This window comes from Olea europaea, unplaced genomic scaffold (assembly GCF_002742605.1).
Source record: "Olea europaea var. sylvestris unplaced genomic scaffold, O_europaea_v1 scaffold101, whole genome shotgun sequence".
Taxonomy (NCBI): Eukaryota; Viridiplantae; Streptophyta; class Magnoliopsida; order Lamiales; family Oleaceae; genus Olea; species Olea europaea.
Window position 1 is genome coordinate 523,784 of NW_019227420.1, and position 15,320 is coordinate 539,103.

Sequence of the window (15,320 nt, forward strand, 5' to 3'; positions counted from 1 at the left end):
AATTAAAATTTGATTTTAATTAAATTCAACCGCCTTAAGTTTTGAAATTAGAGTTGGACTCTAATCTTGTTATTTAATTAAAATTTGATTTTAATTAAATAATCCCGCCCTATAATTGTGGAATTAGAGTTGGACTCTAGTTCGATATTTGATTAAAATATGATTTTAATTAAATATGCCCGCTAATTAAAATAATTGATTAATATGATTAATTAATTATTTAATTTTTTCGATCCATTTGTCTAAAATAGTTTAGACGATCTTAATTGCTAGAAATTTGAAACGTGTTTGCATATAATATTAAATATTATATAGGCATACGTTTATGTGATGAATGTATTATTAGTGGACGATTATGAATTCGACCATGCGGATGTATTGAATGTATTACAAGAGGACGATTATGGATTCGACCATGTGGATGTGTTAATCGTTAATTTTATTCTTGTCGTGTTTTGGGCTGGCGAGCCCGTTATTATTGTTATTATTATGGGCCTGCGAGCTCTTAATCATTTTGGGCTTGCGAGTCCAATTTCATTTAGGCCTGCATGCTAACTAATATAAGATATAGGTTGCAGCTGGACTAATTGAAGAAACAAGAAGAGGAGGAGACCATGCAGATGGTGCATTGATGCTGTTCAATGCTGTACCCCCTAGGAATTGACCAACTAGTCTTCCTTATGGCTCGGGAAGACTAGATAGTAAAAGTCCATAATCGTCCACACTATTATATTATATTATATATATATTTATTTGCATGGTAGATGTATAATAAAATATATATCATTGTTACGATGAGACCTTTAAATGTAAAATCCCTCCATAAAATATTAAGTCACATTTATAATCGCATTCCGTCATTATAGTGAAAAACCAGAGTCCCAAATCATCTCAGCTTGTTGAGTACACTCAAGCCTGGTCTATTAGAAATATATTTGAAACTATGAAATATTTGATATTTCTGAATGACGGGTTTGACTTAACTAAAATTTATCTTTTGTTGAGTACACTCAAGGAGATAAATTTTAGAAGCATATTAAGCTAACACATAAGATGTGTGGAGATAAAGAGTTGTCAGCTTAATGATCTGAGAGTTGTATGGAGATACAATTGATAATAGTATCTATCCAAATGTTATATTAAAGCTTGTTGAGTACACTCAAAGTCTTAATATAATAGATGGGATCCCAGCCCACTGGGAGTCAAGTATGGACTCCATAAATTTATGTAAGAGGGTCATAAATTTTAGTTAAACAGCGAAAGCATAATTAATTTAATAAAAGTCCATGTTAAATTAATTGATGCATTTTATATATTATTCTTTTTCTTTTCATCATTTACATTTATATTGAATCTTGGGTAATCATATGTTTTGAATGGCATGTTGGATGTCAACAACCAAATTGAATTTTCTTGATTGACATTGCAATCTGAGAATTGTTCTCAGGCATGAGAAAATTGATTATGTCCTTGAATAGTCCTTCCTAGAGACATCTGCTGATGACTCGATTAAGAAAGAGGTGGCTGCTATAATAAACGCAGTGATGACAATAGTACTCAACGTATGTTATACTTGCAACTATGTCACTTAAGTTACAGAAGCAATATGAGAGTATAAATGCTAACATGCTAACACATGATTTTTCATTTCAAAGAGTTGTATGATAATAATCATGTGTGAAAGAATATGAAACTTCCAAACAACTATACCGATACAAAGTGACAAAAGAATCTTCAGTCAATTCTCATGTACTGAAGATGATTGGCACGAAAAGTGTCTCAATTGAGTTCAATCATTAACTATGAACTAAGTATTGACTTAGCTCAGCAATCTCTATCATAGAGTTATTCATACTAATTATGAATTATGATATGAATAAGCTCGAATGCATACTCATTAAGTTGCTTAACATGCTTAGGACTGTTAAGCCCTTTATCAAAGTTGGTAGTGTGCAAACCATTGATTTCTCTAAGAATGTTAAGAGAAAATCTAAAGGGGCTTTGAGAATACATTCAATATGGTTAAGACAGTCTGAGCAAAGGGCAATACCAAATCTAGTGACACTTGTCTTCGTTATAGAATGAAAGGTCATTGGAAGAAATATTGTAAAGTTTACGCCTACTTCATTTGTTTCTTAGGTATTTGATACTAGATATGGAGAACTAAATGGAAGTAGACCACTACAAGAGGGAGAAGTTAACCTACACGTTGAAGATGAGCAAAGGTTGCAGCATTACCTGTAGGAGCATACTTCTTGTCGTTGCATTTTAGCTTAGTATTGGAATTAGAGAAATATTGCTTTGTACCACTATAACTAGAACATTAAATGAATTTCATGTTAGGACATGAACTATTTTAATGTTAAGGACAATTGTTGTTCTTGTTTATCTTGATAAAGATCCTAATGGTTATGGTAAATTACAAAACGACGTTTATATTCTTTAACACTAAGCATTCTATAATGAGTATAAAAGTTAAGAGGTATAAAAGTGATAATCTAATTATTAACTAAATATGGCATGGCAGACTTTGTCATATAGATGAAATGCAATTCCAAAGTTACATAAAGATGTATACTTAGGATTAATTGATTTTGACAAGTACAAATTATGCATGTCTGGCACAATGATCAAATCTTCTTTTACTTGAAAAGAAGAAATGTCGGCATAATTACTGGTCTAATGCATGCATATGGACTCATGTCAATTGATGTCAGATAATGTTTCTCTTATTTCATCAATGATCATGTATACTTGATGAAACTCAAACATGAAACTCTTGAAAAGTTCAAGGGATTCAAACCAGAAGTAGAGAAATAAATAAGTAAAGATACCCTCACATTAAGATTCGATCGAGTGAGAATATCTTAAAGATAAAATTTAGATTATCTAAGAGAGAATGAGATTCTCTTGCAGTGGAGTCCTCCATATATATTGCAGCATAGTGGTGTATCTAAAAGGAGGAATCGTTAACTATTAGATATAATGCGATTAATGACAAACCATGCAAATCTCCCAAAATTGTTTTGGGGTCATGCATTGATTGCAGTGTGCAACACACTAAATCATGTCACATCTAAATTGGTTAACAGAACTCCATACGAGTTATGGAAAGACAGTAGTCCCAATTTATCTCATATGAAAGTTTGGGGCCATGACGCTTATTTAAAGTGCCTTGAATCGGATAAGTTTGAAACTAAATCCGATAAATACATATTTGTGGGGATATTCAAAGCAGACATTTGAATATAAATTCTATTTTCATGAAGAAAGTCTTCGTCTCACGACATATCATCTTCTTGGAGAAAATATCTACTCTAAAGGAGGACAGTGGGAGGAAAATAGAACTTGAAAGAGTTCAAGAGTCCACAGATATAGTTAACTAAATAGATAAATTCAAGTTTGATCCCATATCTGATATGGGACATACTCTTGATCAGGAAGTAAAGACTCCTGAGAACACGTCAGCTCTATGTGAATCTAGTAGGATCTTCGACCTTCAAGAAGGTGCGAATCCATGATTACTAATCAGGTATTACTGATCCAGGATAATGAACCCGCTAGTTGTACCAAAATAAAGTCAAGTGTTAACTTAAAAGAGACATCAAAAGGCCATGAAACTCGATATGAACTTGGCGTATGTGAACAAGGTTTGGACCTTGGTCGAGCCTCCTGATGGAATAAAATCCATAAGTTTTTGTAAATAGTTTACAAGGAAAAGGTCGATATGGATGAGAATATCCATATATACAATGCAAGGCTAGAAGCAAAGGTTAAGTGTTGACCTTGGTGAAACATTTCTCCTGTAGCCTTGCTGAAGTCCATTCAGGTTTTGCTTGCAACAGTTGCATACCGTGACTATAGGTTAAGAGAAGTTTCTTGGAGCTGAAATCTTCGATTTGATGAAAAAGTCAAAGTGTTTGATTTTATCAAATTTGAAGACGAATTGTGTGTTTACAAGAAGATAGTGGAAGTATTGTCGTATTCCTAATATTATAGAAAATGACATCCCTATATTTCAATCGTTGAAATAATGGTTGTTAAGGATTTATTCATGAACGATATGAAAGAAGCAACTTGATCTATAGAGGTAGATCTAGAAAATTGCTTAACTCATCCCAATTTACATAGATGACATTTTGAGAAGATTTCATATGGAGAAACTAGTTTATTCTTAAGCGGAATGTTGAAAAGGTTTCAAACGGGAAGCAACCGTTAATTCAATAGTAGAAACCTAATACATCATTATTTCAGAAGTGGCAAAGAGTTGCAATATGGATCATGATGTTCATAAATGAACTTGGAGTAGTTCCTGATATTGTTGATCACATGCCATTGTATTGTGATAACAATAGAGCCATCACGAAAGCGAAAGAATTAAGGTCTCATCAACGATCCAAACATTTATTAAGGCGGTATAATCTCATCAGAGAGATAATACATAGAAATAACGTAAAGAGAAGAACAAATTCCCACATTTAACAATATTATAGATCCACTAACAAAGAGTTGTTGTAGCATAAACATGATCGTCATGTAAACTCTTATGATATTAGATACATAAGTGATTGAATCTAGTGCAAGTGGGAGTTTGTAAGTGTTATGCCCTAGGTCCAATCAACTTTGAACATAAATATTTTTGATATATAATTAATGCAATTTGATGACAGGTCTATTATTTAATTAATAGACAATTAAATTAAATAATAGAGTCCGTATATTCAAATCTTCGTAATTTTTTAATCACAAGGAGTTGTGATTGTGAGATACAAATTACATATGATTGAATCTTAAATCATCCGTGGTCGTAAGTAATAACGAGATACAGATATCGTTATTGACGTGTGACATTTCTTACTTGTGAAGTAAGTAGCCGATCTCACAAGCTAAAGTGTGATGACACTTAAATGAACATGTGGATGTTTTGTTATATAACAAAACATTGGAGACCCGTCGAGACATTCCACATGGATAACTATCTAAGTGTTAGTGGTTAATCTCTAACGTTCGGTAGTGGGATTGGTCATTTTGACTTGAGGTCGTCGTAGTACTTTATATGAGGACGGTCATGCTTTGACGGTGTTGAATATTGCTCTGCCAAGGGCCGCTAATTCGGCATCATTCGGGTATGTCAAGAATCATATGAAGGTTGTGAATGACCAATAGAGAATTCGTCACTCTTAGATAGTAAGAGATTATGATCTGCGTTTCATTCAATTAAGTCGATAACGAAATCATTGGCCAATGTGTACTCATAAGTCGAAAAGGAGTTTTCGACTTATTAACTTAATAGTGGAGTGAAAGATAGATCGATAATCGAGATTGACACACTTCCATATCTCGTAATTGATCGGATCATATTAACGAAGGGATTATAGTTTCAGGGTAAACGAACGAATTTGGTTTTGTCATACCACGTGACATTTTCCGTCACATGTATTTCCCTTACACATTACTAGATGTCAATCTGGGATAGCGAGTGTGATTGGTGATAAATTAAAATGATATTTTAATTTATCAATTTTGATTAGATCAAAATAATATTTCATGTCGTTAGATATCGTGATCGGGAATCTGATGGGTCGTACACAAAAGGAGAACTGGAAGATTGTGATTTGTCAATTAATTAATTTAACAAGTGTTGAATAAATTAATTAATTGGGTTGCTTATTTATAAGCCTGAATTGGATTAATTACTTCACAGATCGGATTTAATTAAATGTGTTAATTAAATGTTGGATCGGGTCAGGCTAAGCCCATTCGGACTTATATAAATATAATTAGGGTTTTCAAAATTGTCGTGATTTTTCATTATTCTTGCTAGCGCAAGAAAAACTCTAATACTACAATCTTGATCTCTGTGTGGATTATCGTTGGAGGTTGGACAATTGGACAGTTGTGGGAGACAGATCCAAGTTGCTAGAACAAAGATAAGGCAAAGGAGTTTGCAGATCGTGAAAAGGTATCACTTTTATTACAATTTCTATCTAAACACAAAGGCGATTTCTGGTAGGAATTGAGATTTGTTTTAATTTTTCGCTACGCATGTTAAGTAGATTCCCAACATTAATTGAAATTTGTTTTAATTTTATCAACATTTCGATTAGTTAAACTTTAATTTTAACCCCACATTTTATTAACTCACAATTTTTATCAACTTTTCAACTGCACATTAATTTTTATAAAATCTGCTAAAACTTTTATTAAATGCTTTGTCAAACATCTCTTAGAATTTAAACAATTGATAGCGCACACGCCTCTAATAGAATTTGATAATGGAACAACATTCGCGGGGTTGGGACAGAGCTTATATGTTTTGAAATGAGCTCTAGAGAATCTTGTTTTCATCCTTCTCTCCTATTATTGTCTCTTCTGGGAAGTAGTGTCTTTCTCTGATGTCTAAACTAGGAATTGTACCTAACACTTCTCGGGGCCGACATAAATGTAGGCATAATGATCATGTTAGTTGTTAAATGGAATTTTCGTTTTTTACTTTGATTAGCTATAAGAATCTTAACCACCTATAATTTCTCAATCTTTCTCTATAGGAGTTATCCTCCACTAAAGCAATGATCCACCACGAAATTGAATCCTATAATTAGAGGCTTCTCTTCACTGATAAAAGAGCGCCAGAGCTGTAGGTAGAGAAGAAAGTTGCTGCAACTATAAGAAATTTCATAGAAGCAGCGCGCATAGCTTCAGAGGCAAAGGTATAGGGTGTTGAAAAAGAAGAATTGCAGACGAAAATGGAGAGTGCAATCTCGGAAATCAAGAAACTTGAAGAAGAAGCTGGCAATACTCTTCAAAAACTGCAGGAAACTGAAATGCAGATTACATCCAAAGGAAAAAAGATTGGAATAACCAGATATCAAAGGCTGCTTCTTATCGCACATGCTGCTTCAGCTGAAAGATCCACGGCACTAGAGGAAGGTGACGTTGAAGAAGCTGATATTTTGCTTGTTGAAGCTGAAGCTGTTGTTACCGAAGCAAAGAATCTTCAACCTGATAAATTCAAGGAAGAAGACTTCTCGAATTTACCAGAAAATTTCATCTCCATGGAACTTATCTTGAAGCTTGATAGCAAGCAGTTGACAGAATTAGCATCATCTGTTAATATTTTGGAACGCTTGGCTATGAAAGTAGGCAACTTTTTATCAACTGGGCTTGAATAAATTTAGCCTTTCGTGAACCTTTCTTCAGAAACAAAAGCATCTAGAGAGGAGTATTATCCTGAAAGAAAAGCTTCAGATGAGAGGAGAGGTTAGTGAAGGTAGAAGTTGTGTCCATCTGTGATATACCAATTTTCATCAGGTTTCTAGCTTTTCGATTTTGTATCATTCACTGTGTATGGGGTATAATTTGTTTACTGTGAGTTAAATAATTTATTGTTTTCTTCAGAATAGAGTATTCTTTTTACTGGAGAGATTACTGATAGTTGCCAAATGTAATTAAGAAATACCAGTATTTGAAGTCTTAAAGCAAATAAGATTAATTTGTTTTCTTCTTGCCTGCTACATTGATATTGAATTTTTTGTTAATATTTTGGCCAATACTAATGTGTAATGTGGAAACAGAAGTATACCAAAACTGTAAAATGTAAGTAGTACAGATATAAAATCTCAGATGAATGTAAAAGGACAAGAATTGATGAGTGGTACAACTGTCACCGCAATTTTTATTTATTACACCACATTCACATTTTAATTGTATTTGAACTTTTCAATCTTTGCTTATATCCTTAACATTTTTCGTCTAATTTTAATCTTTGATCTTTCATTAATTAGTATATCTCATCCTTAATAATGATTTCTGTTAAAATGTTTTGTTTTTATGCTTTGAAATGATGAAAAATATATTTTCGCGCTTTTTATTTATTATTTATTTTTTAAAATATGACGAGAAAGTAAGTTGTTATATGCTATTTCAACATTTTTTTTTTGGACATAAACTGTAATGAAAACAAAATATGTTAACTAATCAAAAGTTTGAATATAAGAATACCATGAAAAATTGTCAGGGATATAAATACTATAATGAGTAAAGATTGAAAATCATAAATATAATTAAAATATGGTGTAAGAAATAAATATTGTGGTACTAATATAATTATCCCATTATAAATAAGCCTTTGTAGATGCCATTGTTGAGACGTCCACGAGTCAACACATCTTGTTATCGTTCCTATCATTTCCATTTTTTTATTTTTGCTTAGAACATTGTGCAACTACGTTGTTTTAGGCATTACCCTGATTGTCCTTTAAGTAAATATGACACCCAATAAATCATCAAGGAATTAAGCTCCTTATAAAAATGAAATTTTCATAAATTTTCATAAATGATGAGGTGGCAGCACTAGATTACTAGTTTGAAGTTGTTTTTTGTTCAACATTTAATGGACTTATGTTAGCTAGCAATCTGTGAAACTATCTAGCAAAAATCTTTGTACACGTAGCATGATTGATCACCAAGCATGCAAAGAGCTATTTCCCTTATTTTTCTTACAAGTGAAGTTGCATCTTTGTAGATGATTGGCTAAGTTTAGGATATTGTACTTTGGAAGAAATGTGATTTTTGGGGGCATTTGAAGTCATTTATTTATTTTTTAATAGCAAAGTCATCCACATATCCTTAGTGAGATTTTAGACTCCATCGAGGAAGATTATAGATGTTAAGATTCTCCAACCATGTATATATCATCAAAAAGGCAAGAGCACAGGGAATGAGGGTGACATAAATCTTACCTCTAGAAATCAACAAAGTAACAAATATAATAAAAGCAATAAGCGAGGAATACTACTCCCGCTACAATGAAAGTAAATGAGTTCTAGACTACAAACCTCTAAAGCTAAGCAATCCATATCTATCAATCAGCATAAGTGTCGTGAGCCGTCGAGGAAGGTCAGTGGTCTTATACTACAGATAGTGATGATTGTCCTAGTCCTCTGAGGCAACTGAATCTGTAACCTAGTTCTCCTCATGGTAGGTATGGGAAATAGTATCACGTTCAAAGTATATAAGGTGTCTAATGTGTTTGAGACTACCCTGAATTATCAAAGGTCTTCCACCCCTGACAATAAAGTGAATAGCCACAGTAGAGTTAGTCGCAACCTAAATATCTGAAATCCTAATTCGTCTGGCAAGAAGAATCCCATCCAATATGGCTCGAAGCTCAACCTCCAAAATAAGGCAAGCACCATAGGGAGAAGAGAATACCTTGATACACTGTCTAGTTTGGTCTCGTATAATACCACCACCACTAGCAAATCCATCATTAATACAACCATCAGTGTTGATCTTGTAAGATCCCATCGATGAAGTACGGGGTGATGGGAAAGGTAGGTCATAGAGATACCGAATAAAGGAGTAAGAGATAAATTTCCTTACCAGTGTGTATAGGTAGTGATGGCAATGGGCTCGGCCCTTTAACCCATGAGCTCGGCTCGGGCTCATGGCAAGCCGAGCTCGTGGCTCGTGAAAGATGAGCCGAGCTCAAACTCAGCTCGGCCCACGACCTTGTGAGTTCACGAGCCACTAACTTGCGGGCCGAGCAGTTTGCGAGCTCGTGATTTTTTAAAAAAAATTTGGTAAATTTGCACATTTTGAACATTTAAAAAAAAATCATATTATTTGACAAGCTCGTGGGCTCGTCAAAATGGCTTATAGGATTGAGCCCTAGCCAGGTTTTGATGAGCCGACGAGCTGCTCAGCCCGTTTGACATCCCTATGTATAGGTCAAAACAACCGTCCTATATGAAAAAATGAAATCATACGGTAGACCCTCGAAATAATCCGTCTAGGCACCATGTGAATATCCTTGTGTTTCCATCTTTCCTCTCGATCCATAGAAACCAGAAATAAATAGAGGAATGATAGTGCGAATGTGACCATAACGAACATGCTAACTTGAATATCTCCATATCTGGAATCGATGTCTGACTCCCTTACTTGACTGCATAGGCATCTAAAATATATCATCAAAGTGTTGCCTTACTTGGTCAATGATAACACTTTTTATGAAGGTATGCGTGGTAGTCTCAATTTCCGAACAACATTGGCATCGAAAAGCATATTTTTGGCAATCACATCAACTGGAATCAAATCTTGCCACAATTTTTAATAGAAGAAGGATATTTTAGTAGGTATGATAGTGCTCCAATCAATTGCTATAATCCTGAATCCATCTTCCCAATTGAACTCATTGCCATGCAAATTTAGATGGACACGTAAATATTTTGTTATAAAAACAATACATGGGAGACACACTGGAGAGATTTCACATGGGTAACTATTTAAGTGTCGATGGTTAGTCTTTAACATTCAGTAATTGAATTGGTCCTTCGAGTTGATGTCTTCATAATGCCTTATATGAGAACAATCATAATTTGGTTATATTAGATGTTGCTCTGCCAAGAGTCGTCCATACTACATTGTCTGAGCATGTCAAGAATCATATAAAAAGTTGTGAATATTCAATAGAAGATTCATCACTCTTAGATAATAAAAAATTATGATCTACATTTCATTCAATTAGTTGATAACAATGTCCTTAGTCAAGGTGTGTCCATAAGTCGAAAAGAGTTTTCCACTAATATTGAAATAAGAGTGGGATGGAAGATGTAATCAATAATTGAGATTGACATACATGCATATCTCGTAACTAATCGGATTATATTGACGAAAAGATTATAGTTTCACGATAAACGAACAAGTTTTGGAGAAGATGAATTTCATTTTTTTGTTTTTTATTTAATTGTTTAATTATAAGAATATAATGGACCTTTTTACCCCTCATTTCATTTGTCAATTTGAATAAAAAAATCTGATTTCTGTGTTGAGAAATGGAATTTTGGACGGAATTTGTCCAATGGGCTCCGGTTGTAATTAAAGTGAAAAGTTTAGGACTGTAGCCACAAAAATGAAAGGTTAAGGTGAATTCTACTACAAAATGAAAGGTTCGGGACCTTCGTTGCAATTTTCCTTAATTATATACCAATTTTTTATTGAGAATATAATTGATTTTGACTTTTTTGATAAATCCATATTTAATGTGTTGTTTTCAACAAATATGAACTATTCCTACACTAGGAAAAATGTAAGAAAATTTTCTATTTCTAACTATATTAATTGTATTTTTTCAATCTATGTGAAAAGGGAAACAAATCTATCTTTATGGGACAGAGTGAGTAGAATTTTAGCAATACTCGTGTAATGGTGATGCTGCATATTATCAGTGTTACTATGAGGTAAGCTAACAGTCCGGACTTCTAGAATTCTAGGTAATGAGCATGAATTTCTTGGAAGTTGTTGACTCCAAAAAGTGTTGTCAACAGATGTCGGGCCCACCCACGCACACATGAGTGAAGGTCATACACGCTAAGACACGTGGATAGTCTGGAACGAACCTCTTTAGGGGCGTGGAAGTAGCTCAACGACGAGGGACGAGTACGTTCTGAATCCGACGGGAAGTTCGTAATCTGATTGTACAATAATTACCAATCGGTGTTCATGAATGTGAATGTAAATATGCATATACTTGTATTGTGTTGTAAGACAATATTAAAGGGAGAGTAAAGTGTAGTTTCTCATATTGATTCTTGCATTAGCCTTTTGATGTTATATAGAGGAAGTATTTATAGTGTTACATGTGAAATGACAGCCCTTAGATGAGGTAGCACGTGGCTTCATCTCCTTAACTCAAACATCCAATCCTAGGCATCATCCTCGACTTGCTAGCTTGCTGCGCATTTATTGCTCATGCAGAACCCCCATGCTAGTGATAAGACTTGACATATGCACTCATGACAAACGTTCCATCAATCATTCAAACAAGATCTTTATGTAGATCTCTTGGGAGAGATGATTATGGAAGAAGTTCCTTCATGGTTCGGGGGCTTCTGCCGCTCACGTATTACTTCCCCTTCAGGGCTTTGGAAATATCCACAGGCCTCGGCATATGGAGTTCGGCAACATTAAAGGGTATATGAGCCTCGGTATAAAGGGTATCGGCCATTTAGCCCACTTCGGCTAGAGTGCCACGTGGTTTGGATTGAGTGAGCCAAGTATGACAATATATAACAATAGTCCCCCAAATCTAAGTATAGTCATTTATGTAACGCGTGGACTTTAATGAAGTCAAGCCAGTGGGTTAGGTAAAAATTGAAAGAATTTTTGAACCATAAATAATAGTCTCCCAAGTCCAAGTATTGATATTTATATCATGGTTGGAGTTTGAAATGTGTTGTTGCGGGTGAATGATGTAGTAGCCGAGGTGGTGGGAAACCAAACTTGCGAGGCTAAATGGCTGAATGTTGAAGATAAAGCCGAAGTGGTTGGGAAATCGAGCCTGCGAGGCTTGATGGCTGAAGGTTGAAGATGAAGTCGAGGTTGTTGGGAAATCGAACTTGCGAGGCTTAATGGCTGAATGTTGAAGATGAAGCCGAGGTTGTTGGGAAACCGAACCTTTGAGGCTTGATGGTGAAGGTTGAAGATGAAGTCGAGGTGGTTGGGAAACCGAACCTTTGAGGATTGATGGCTAAATGTTGAAGATGAAGCCGAGGCGGTTGGGGAACTGAACCTACTAGACTTGATGGCTGAATGTTGAAGATGAAGCCGAGGTAGTTGGAGAACCGAACCTGCGAGGCTTGATGGTCGAATGTTGAAGATGAAGCAAAGGTGGTTGGGAAATCGAACCTGTGAGGCTTGATGGCTGAATGTTGAAGATGAAGCCGAGGTGGTTGGGGAACCGAACCTGCTAGGTTTGATAGCTGAATGTTGAAGATGAAGTCGAGGTTCATTGACAATAATTTTTCCTTGTTAGTTGTGCCAATGATTTGATGTTTTGCTCATGTTTTCGAGGAGAGGTGGCTAAATCGTTGCAACTTCCAAGGCACCTACTGCCACCGAATTAAAATCGTAATTATTAGAACAGCTGGAGCTTCTAGAAGCAGACGCGTTGGCTGAGGTGCGTGGGAGACACGCTTAAATCTGAGGTGTTGGTTTGAAAAACCGTTTAAATTCTACGCCTCGAATTTGATTTAAAATGAAGGGTTCAGATTGAATGGGCTTCGATCTGACGGTGGGGGTTCGTTCTGTCCTTTTATAAAAGGCGAGAAAACTCCCTTTTTCAGAATCTTCCAGCATTTGCAATCTAACTTGTCCTCTTAGAGCATAGACATTCCGGCGTTAAGGCAATTCCGTTTACTGCTTTTCCAGCAAACTCAGTTCGTGTAGTTTTTCAGTAGGTATTTTTCACAGAAAATCCTCTTATTGTGTTATTAGTTGCTTTCTGAGATGGAGTCGACTTCGGGTAGGGAGTTGGTTACTGTCGCGTCGTTTGGTCGGGGGTCTAGTTATAGGGGAGACTCCGAGGTCGAGCAGATTGCTATGACCGAAGAGGAGGTTGATTACAATGTAGAGTGGAGGGCGTCTAGAGTCCCTTCGAATATGACGTCGAAGAGGTTGGGGGAGATAAGGGAGAGGTACTGTGTACCTCATTACGTGGAGATGCTAGTCTCCGAGGCTCATGAGCGAGCCTATTATCCTAGGCCGGGGTGCATTGCAGTGAGTGAATATTTATTTAAGGCAGGCACGCGTCTTCCTCTGCACCCCTTTTTCAGGGCTGTGTTGAGGAACTTCATGTTGTCGCCGACTCAGGTTCTGCAAATGGGTGGAGCCAGTTGGTCGGCTCGTACTTCCTGTGGAAGGAAGTGTCGCTTGGGAAGGACATGCCTCTCCACGTTTTTATGACCCTCTTCTAGCCTAGGATAATAGGTAAGGAGTCAAAGGGGTGGTATTACTTGACTCCCTAGGGGGCCCATGCACCTTTTGTGGTGGGGCTACCTTCTTCCATAAAGGGGTGGAAGGAGTCGTGGTTCTGGGTTAGGGGCAGGTGGCAGGCGGTGGAGGGAGACAAAGTCCTGTCTTGCACAGTACCAACCCAGTACTACGAAACTCGTGAGTCTCCCACCCTAGTAGTTTGCATTTCCTTTTTAGCTCTAATTTTTTGTCTAAGTGTTGATGCTTCGCTTGCAGATTGCAGTACGAGGTTCGAGCTGAGCAGAGAGGAGTTTGAAGTAATAAAGGACATTTACAAGAGACCTCTAAAGCTTCGCCACTTCGACCACCTCATCGACAGAAGTCACTATTTTCTGGACTTCGACCTGATGGCATCCAAGGGTATGAAGCTCCCATACTTGTATATTTTTGTGTTTTCATTTTGGTACTGACGCAGTGTGCTGTGCAGATAAGTTTAAGAGGAACGAGTACCCAGCTCCTGACATGGTGTCCATTCTAAGACTGTCCTACTTTATGAAGGCTTCTTCTATGTGATGATAGCCTCTGGGGGGGCAGTCACCAATGACGAAAGGAGTTAGTTACCATAGGAGCTACAGATTCCAAAAGCTTTGCTGGTTTTAGGCTTTGAAATCGATGTTGTAGGCTGCCAATGGAAGAAAAAAGGTTTCTTCAAATTCACAGATCTACACACTCCCGAAAACAAAATAAAGGCCATCTCGAGTTAGAAGCCTAAGTCAGAGCAAAGATAACTTAGGAGAACCAAGAACTGACGCAACTGGAAAGCTAGTGCCACGCGCTCCGCTCTCTTACTTCAAGTGAGATATCGGATCAAAAACTTCTTATTGGTTGAATTAAGGTACTGACAACATACATGTACCAGCACCTGATCCAATCCATCTCGCCCTTCTCTTTCCCTTGCATAGGCCCATACTGTTCCTTCCTTGTCCAAGCCGTACGGTTCGGAGAGCACTGAATTAGAATGAGAGGTTCATCACCACATCATTGCATGCAAGGAAAGCTTGCTCGATTCGTAGAGGCAACTTCTACTGTGGAGGCACGGCCCTTGAAGCCGAGGTCCAGTGGTGTAAAGGAGGTCCGAGGTAGGGTTGAACGACTCTCCAAAGATAGTACTTCACGGGCTTCCGAAGAGGGGGTCTCCCAGAGGCAAGAAAAGGTGAAGGAGCCTTGGGGGAAGGAGAAGGTTTTTAAGGAGCCGAAGAAGAGAAAACTTGTGCACCTCTCCAGCTCTTCTGGGAAATTTAGGAGTTCTATATCCCAAGGTAAAGAAGCCGGACCGCCGAAGCTACTAGAAGCCGCCTTGAAAGCAGTCAAGATTGAAATGGTCAGGCGTGTTGAGGCTGAGAAGGCGAGAGAGGAGGCTGAGAGGAGGCAAGCCGAGGTAGCTGAGGAGGAGGCTGCCAAAGAGAGGCCTGTTCGTGTACAAGATAAGTCTTCGACCTTCCTTGCCGGCAGGGAGGAGCCTCTGGCCCCAGCTTTGGTGGAGGCCCTGCCACCTGAGATCCGAA

General features: G+C 36.9%; 1 long non-coding RNA gene across 1 annotated transcript in view; it reads left to right on the forward strand.

The window, feature by feature from the left end:
• Window positions 1-14,829, forward strand: part of LOC111372548 — a 15,573-nt gene extending 744 nt beyond the window's left edge. The window contains exons 2-3 of the long non-coding RNA XR_002698793.1: window positions 10,414-10,415; window positions 14,745-14,829. This is a non-coding gene — a long non-coding RNA (uncharacterized LOC111372548). The remainder of the gene's footprint in view (window positions 1-10,413; window positions 10,416-14,744) is intronic.
• Window positions 14,830-15,320: the final 491 nt, after the last annotated feature.